Below are 5,849 nucleotides of genomic sequence, written 5' to 3' on the forward strand. Positions count from 1 at the left end.
AGTAGGATTGGTAGCGCTTTTTTCCAAACGCATGGCTCAAAAGAACAAGATCCAGGTCTTGCGGAAGGAGAGAAAAAAAATTGAGCAGTTTTCCACAAGAGGCAGAGGAAGAAGAAGGTCTGCGATTAAACGAAACTTAAATCTTAAATTTGTTTTAAGTTCAAAAGTGTTGGTGTTCAATCATGTAGTGTTTTTCACCAAGGATAATCAACTGTGGTGTGTTCAAGGAAGATCAAATCCTGGTGAATCCCACTATTTGAATTTTCGGGGTTATATTTTATATTTAATTCTAAAGTACAAAAACATTTGTTGTTGAATTTATGTGCGGATAGCAGGTGTGCTCGCACGCAGGATAACTTAGACCTTTTTAGCAAACCCCAAAGGCAACTTCTGCCGCATTCCCTCGAGTGATGTTTTTGACTTTCGGTAGCTTAGCTTGGCCTGCATTACAGTAGTAGCGTTTCCAGATAAACACAGCAGGAAAGAAGAAAGTCAAACATGGACATAAGTTCAAAGAAATGTAGTTCAGGGAAGACGTGCGCCGTTATTGGATACCAACATTCACAAAAGTGGCTTGATCGGGAATATTTTGACAACCGACCAGCCACGGAGCGGACCATTGTTTTAGTTCTTCAAGAAACCAAATGATGATTACAAAACTGAAGAAACCACCCCAAAACATCTTTGTTTGTTCCTTCCACTTTGTGGAGAAAAATAACGACGAGATAAAATCATTTCACAGAGCTCTAGCTGGGATAAAATCGCTCTCCCCAAGAACGAGACGCTGTCTCGAGAGTCGAACCCCTTCCTCTGCGCATACAAAAAGGAGCCATCCTCAATTGGGTAAGTTTAGATTCAGCTTGTCTTTAGCTAACACTATTAATTTACACATGTACTATAAACAGTTGTTAGATTTGTGTATCTACCTGTAGTTGCCCAGTATATTGTTGCTATAAACATCGTAGCCTTGCAAGTTTAGCAGTACGCAATCTATATTTTAGAAGCTCAGCAGGTTGCCAAACAGTAAAATACGACTTGGTAGGCTAAGCACTGGAATAACAGAAATACTTGTGATCAGATCGCAGTAACATTAGACCAGACAATGTCCCCAACATAACAAGTGTAGTAACACTTAGGAAGCGGATTGAAATAGAATATGTGCCTTGCAATATGTATCTGAGTGTAGTGTTGGTCATAAGGTACTTGGATCTCAACGTGTTCACTGTTGTTCCACAACACCAACAAGGCACGGTAAAGCCCTCTGCAGTGCATGCCAAGTTGCACCTGCATGTAGTAGCCGCTTTTTTTTTTACAAGAAACATCACTCACGGTGATGCTGTGTACAATGCCGCCACCCTACAGTTTGACGTGTAAAATTGTGTATTGGCTTTTTTTTTTCTTCTGCAAAACCAGGGGTCAGCAACCTGAGGGTCTAGAGCCACATGTTTCTGTAGGAAGACAAAGGCGACAATTACCCTTTATAACATTTTTAATGCTGTAAAAATGTGTCCAATGACTACTTATTATTAAGTGATGGACTTTTAGGTATAATTTCCATCTGTTTTGATTTTAAAAAGGCCTTTAATCTTTTTGCGGCTCCAGCCATGCTTTTGTGGCTGTTTTAATAGTCTGTTAGGGCTATTTCAACATTTTAGGCTGCTGATAACGTTTGTTTGCGCACGATGCCCTCACAGCACATCGGAAAAGCGCTATCAATCGGACTAATCCCAGTGGTAAATAAAAAAACAAAACAAAGTTGTATCAGACCCTGTTACACCAGGTGGCACGGCAGATGGGTGGTTGGTGCGTAGCCCCACGGTGGAGAGATTCAGGTTTCAAGTCCAGCTACCGCAGCCTCCCTGTGTGGAGTTTGCATGTTCTCCTCATGCCTGTGTGGGTTACCTCCGGGCACTCCGGTTTCCTCGCACATTCCCAAAAGTCATGCATGTCAGGTTAATTGGCAGGTCCGAATTTTCCCAAGGTGTGAATGAGCGAGTGAGTTGTCCGTCTCTGTGCCTTGCGACTGGCTGGCAAGCAGTTCAGGGTGTCCCCTGCTCACTGCTCGAAGATGACTGGGATGGGCTCCAGAACCACCGTGACCCTACTGAGGATAAGCGGTGCAGATAATGGACAGATGGATGTGTTACACCTGCATATGACGAATATTGTTGTGAACACAATTCAAACCATCCCGATAAATTACCACGTACAAAAGCTATGAAAACAGAAAATGCTCATTGTCGTAATGCAGTGGCTACGTCTTCCCCATGGTTTTCTATCACATTTTCAGGCTGGGCATTCACAAATGAACTGTTGACTTAATTTACGGGCTTGAAAACCACCTTAAAAATACAGATTGAACGACAAATTGTATTTTATTTTATTTGCAATCAGGTTTTTTTCCATTCTGAGCAAATGTTGAGGCGAAAATGAAGCCAATTGAAGTGAACGTCGCTTAATGAATTGCTTCCACTCAGGTGAAACCGTTTGGCACAGCAGACACTATTTCACTTTCTTTTTTTAGAAAAAAGTATTTCCACCTAAGATGACGGATCCCAGGGAGCACATTACTCTCAAATCGCAACGTGGCTTTCACTCAATTTGTGTTGGAATGTGATTTTTATGTGACACTGCCACACACACACACACACACACACACACACACACACACACACACACACAAACACAAGTGGTAATGGCCTCCCTGCTCCACGTCATCTATAAATAGGCTGAAGCCGAGCGTGAAATGAAACGAGAGAGAACAGCGTGAAATGCGAGCTAAGTTGGGCAAAATGGAACATATTTATCCTTTTGTTTTTGAAGACAGGCGGCAAATAGCACTTTTATTTTACACGCGGCCGTGCAATTTTCCCAAACACGCCCGCCATTATGCTGATTCCGCTGCCCGCCTAGCGTCGTCCTCGCTGGTGTAATGAGTCCTCTCACGCTGTCCCGTTGTTTGAAAATAACAGGAATTATTTTGTGGTGCGGTCCTCACTCACAGCGTGAATATTCTTTTGCACGTTAGTCCATCTCAACGCGGTGGCAGGAGGTAGTCCGTCTTAAGATAACGCAACAAACAACAAATTAAACAGTGAGAAGAATTTGCGGTGTGCCAGACAGGGGGATTTGTTTCATTTTCTTGCATGTTTCATCCTGCACTGTGGGGAATTCCCACCAATTTACACAGCACATATTTCGAAAAAATGGTCTACCATGTCAATTAAGAATGCTGAGTCTCATGGAGGGGTGGTTCTGCTTATAATGAGTGTTGGAGGTAACGCATTATAAAGGAATGTGTACTTGGATAATTTCTACCTTTCTCTGCAACAAGAACTGTAACTTGATTGTCGTTACAAGATGGTGTGTTGCTCTGCTATGTTTTAAAAACAGGTCATGACATGACACACCTGTTCCTTAACAGTTCCTCCATCACATACAAAATGACATTCGAGCATCTATCTGACAAAAACACAACCTTGTTTGAAATATCAACAAAGATTGTGCTCTTAAAATGGATTTGGCCTCATAAAATATGACGCATAACACAACTTTACGAAGAACAAGAGAGGGAACCTGAAGAACCCTCAGCCAATTTGCTGTGAAGCATATACAAGATCGTTCTGGGGGATCAAGTAACATCTCATCTCATCTCATCAGCCGTACCGCTTATCCTCATTAGGGTCGCGGGGGGGCTGGAGCCCATCCCAGCCATCTCCGGGCAGTGGGCAGGGGACACCCTGAACTGGTTGCCAGCCAATCGCAGGGCACACAGGGACAGACAACGCATTCGCTCATTCACACCTAGGGACAATTTGGACCGACCAATTCACCTGAAATGCATGTTTTTGGAACGTGGGAGGAAACCGGAGTGCCCGGAGGAAACCCACGCAAGCACGGGGAGAACATACAAACTCCGCACAGGAAGTCTGGAGCTGGATTTGAACCCACGACAGGTTCCCATGACATGAACTGTGCCGCACAAGCGCTAACCACTGCGCCGCCGTATTTCCCAAATGTGTGTTTGTTCTTGGGAAGAGCATAACTGAGTTGGCAACTAGAAAAAAGTTCACTTTTAGACAATCTTATGAGCAAAACAACCAGAAATGGGATTTCCAGGCAAGTAAAAAGCCTGTTCCAGTTTTGTTGTAGCTTCGTGCATTTCTACTGAGGAAATGTCAAGTACTATTAACTGGATCCAAACTATTCCAAGCTTTTCACTTTCTCCTACTAAAAAGTTTCAAGTCTGGCAATTTAAAGATTCAAAGCGTTAAATTTCATATGCACTATAAGAACCACAATTCTCTGTGATATGAAATTCTTACTTAGCTGTCCACACAGTTGCCAGCGAAATAAAACTTAGAAACTATATTCATGTATACATAAAATAATATTACAAATATTAAAAAGATACAAATAGAAGCAGCCCTCCAGTGAACACTGCGGTGGTACAGTGGGATCTCGTTACTTCGCGGTTCGACGTTCGCGGCTTCAGAGCTTCGCAGTCTGTAACGGTTAAAATAAAAAGATATATATATATATATATATATATAGATATATTTTTTTTAGGAAGGGGCGTCGCTACTTTCCAGATTTTCACTTTTTGTGGGAATCCCCCTCGGCCGACAACCCTAGCACGGCGCGCCGTTCTTGTTTCCCGGCGCTCGGTTTCGGTGCGGCTTCCGTTTCACCCCCCCCTAACCCCACAGGTCCCCCCAGCTACCCCTTTCCCCCGCGGCCGCCCGTCTGTCGGCCGGAGCCATCGAGGGCCGTGTAGCGCCATGTAGAACAATCGCGGCCCGGGCGGGAGATGCCGGCGCCGGCCTCCAAGCCGAGCGCCCGACCCACTCGGCTTGTCGCGCTGTGGTGCGTATCACGCCCGAAAGTACCCGCGCCGCGTGTTAGGGGCTCGCTCGCGGGAGCAACCGAACAGCACCCGCGGTGCGGCGCAAGTATAAACCCTGTCGTGAATTTGTCTCTGATCGTCCCGGGCAGATGTAAAATCACCCAGCTGTATGACTCTTAGCGGTGGATCACTCGGCTCGTGCGTCGATGAAGAACGCAGCTAGCTGTGAGAACTAATGTGATTTGCAGCTGCGATTGGCCGGCAACCAGTTCAGGGTGTCCCCTGCCCACTGCCCGGAGGTGGCTGGGATGGGCTCCAGCCCCCCCGCGACCCTTTTTTTTGAAGGGGCGTCGCTACTTCGCAGATTTTCACTTATCGCGGGTGGTTTTTGTCTCCATTAACCGCGATAACCAAGGTCCCACTGTATATGCAGTACAGAGAGGGCATTGGAGCCCTGGTGATCCTATGAACGTTCTTAACCACTCTCTGCAGGCGTTTGCAGTCCATGGCTGTGATACTGCCATACCAAACAGTGATGCAGCTGGTCAGGATGCTCTCCATGATCCGGATGTAAAAGTTGCAGAGAATCTTGCTTGACATTCCAAACTTCCTCAGCCTCCTCAGGTAGTAAGGTCGCTGTTGAGCTTTCTTAACCAGCTGTGTGGTGTTGAGGGTCCATGTAAGGTCCTAAGTGAGGTGACCTGTGATTGATTCAGCACTGACCACAGGCACTTGCCTGATCTCACATGAAACAATATCGGTAGAAACTGGATGACAACTTTCCACCAATATTTCAGTAATTTGACAATGAAGCACCACCACCATGTTATTGACAAGATACCGGCCATTAGCTTTGCCCCGGTCGTCATTATTCAGCCTGTCAGTGTTACGTGTCACTCATCCCTTGCTTTGGATAGCAATAGCACTTTGTTTTTAACAAAGAGCAAATATTGGATTTGTCCCATGAATGATATAAAAGAATCGTGGACTAAGTGGGGTTTTG

At 45.1% G+C, this 5,849-nt stretch overlaps 1 pseudogene; it reads left to right on the plus strand.

The window, feature by feature from the left end:
• Nucleotides 1-5,017: 5,017 nt before the first annotated feature.
• Nucleotides 5,018-5,199, plus strand: LOC148359422 (5.8S ribosomal RNA; annotated as a pseudogene).
• Nucleotides 5,200-5,849: the final 650 nt, after the last annotated feature.

Source organism: Urocampus carinirostris, chromosome 9 (assembly GCF_059441175.1).
Source record: "Urocampus carinirostris isolate Australia breed hairy pipefish chromosome 9, RoL_Ucar_1.0, whole genome shotgun sequence".
Classification (NCBI taxonomy): Eukaryota; Metazoa; Chordata; class Actinopteri; order Syngnathiformes; family Syngnathidae; genus Urocampus; species Urocampus carinirostris.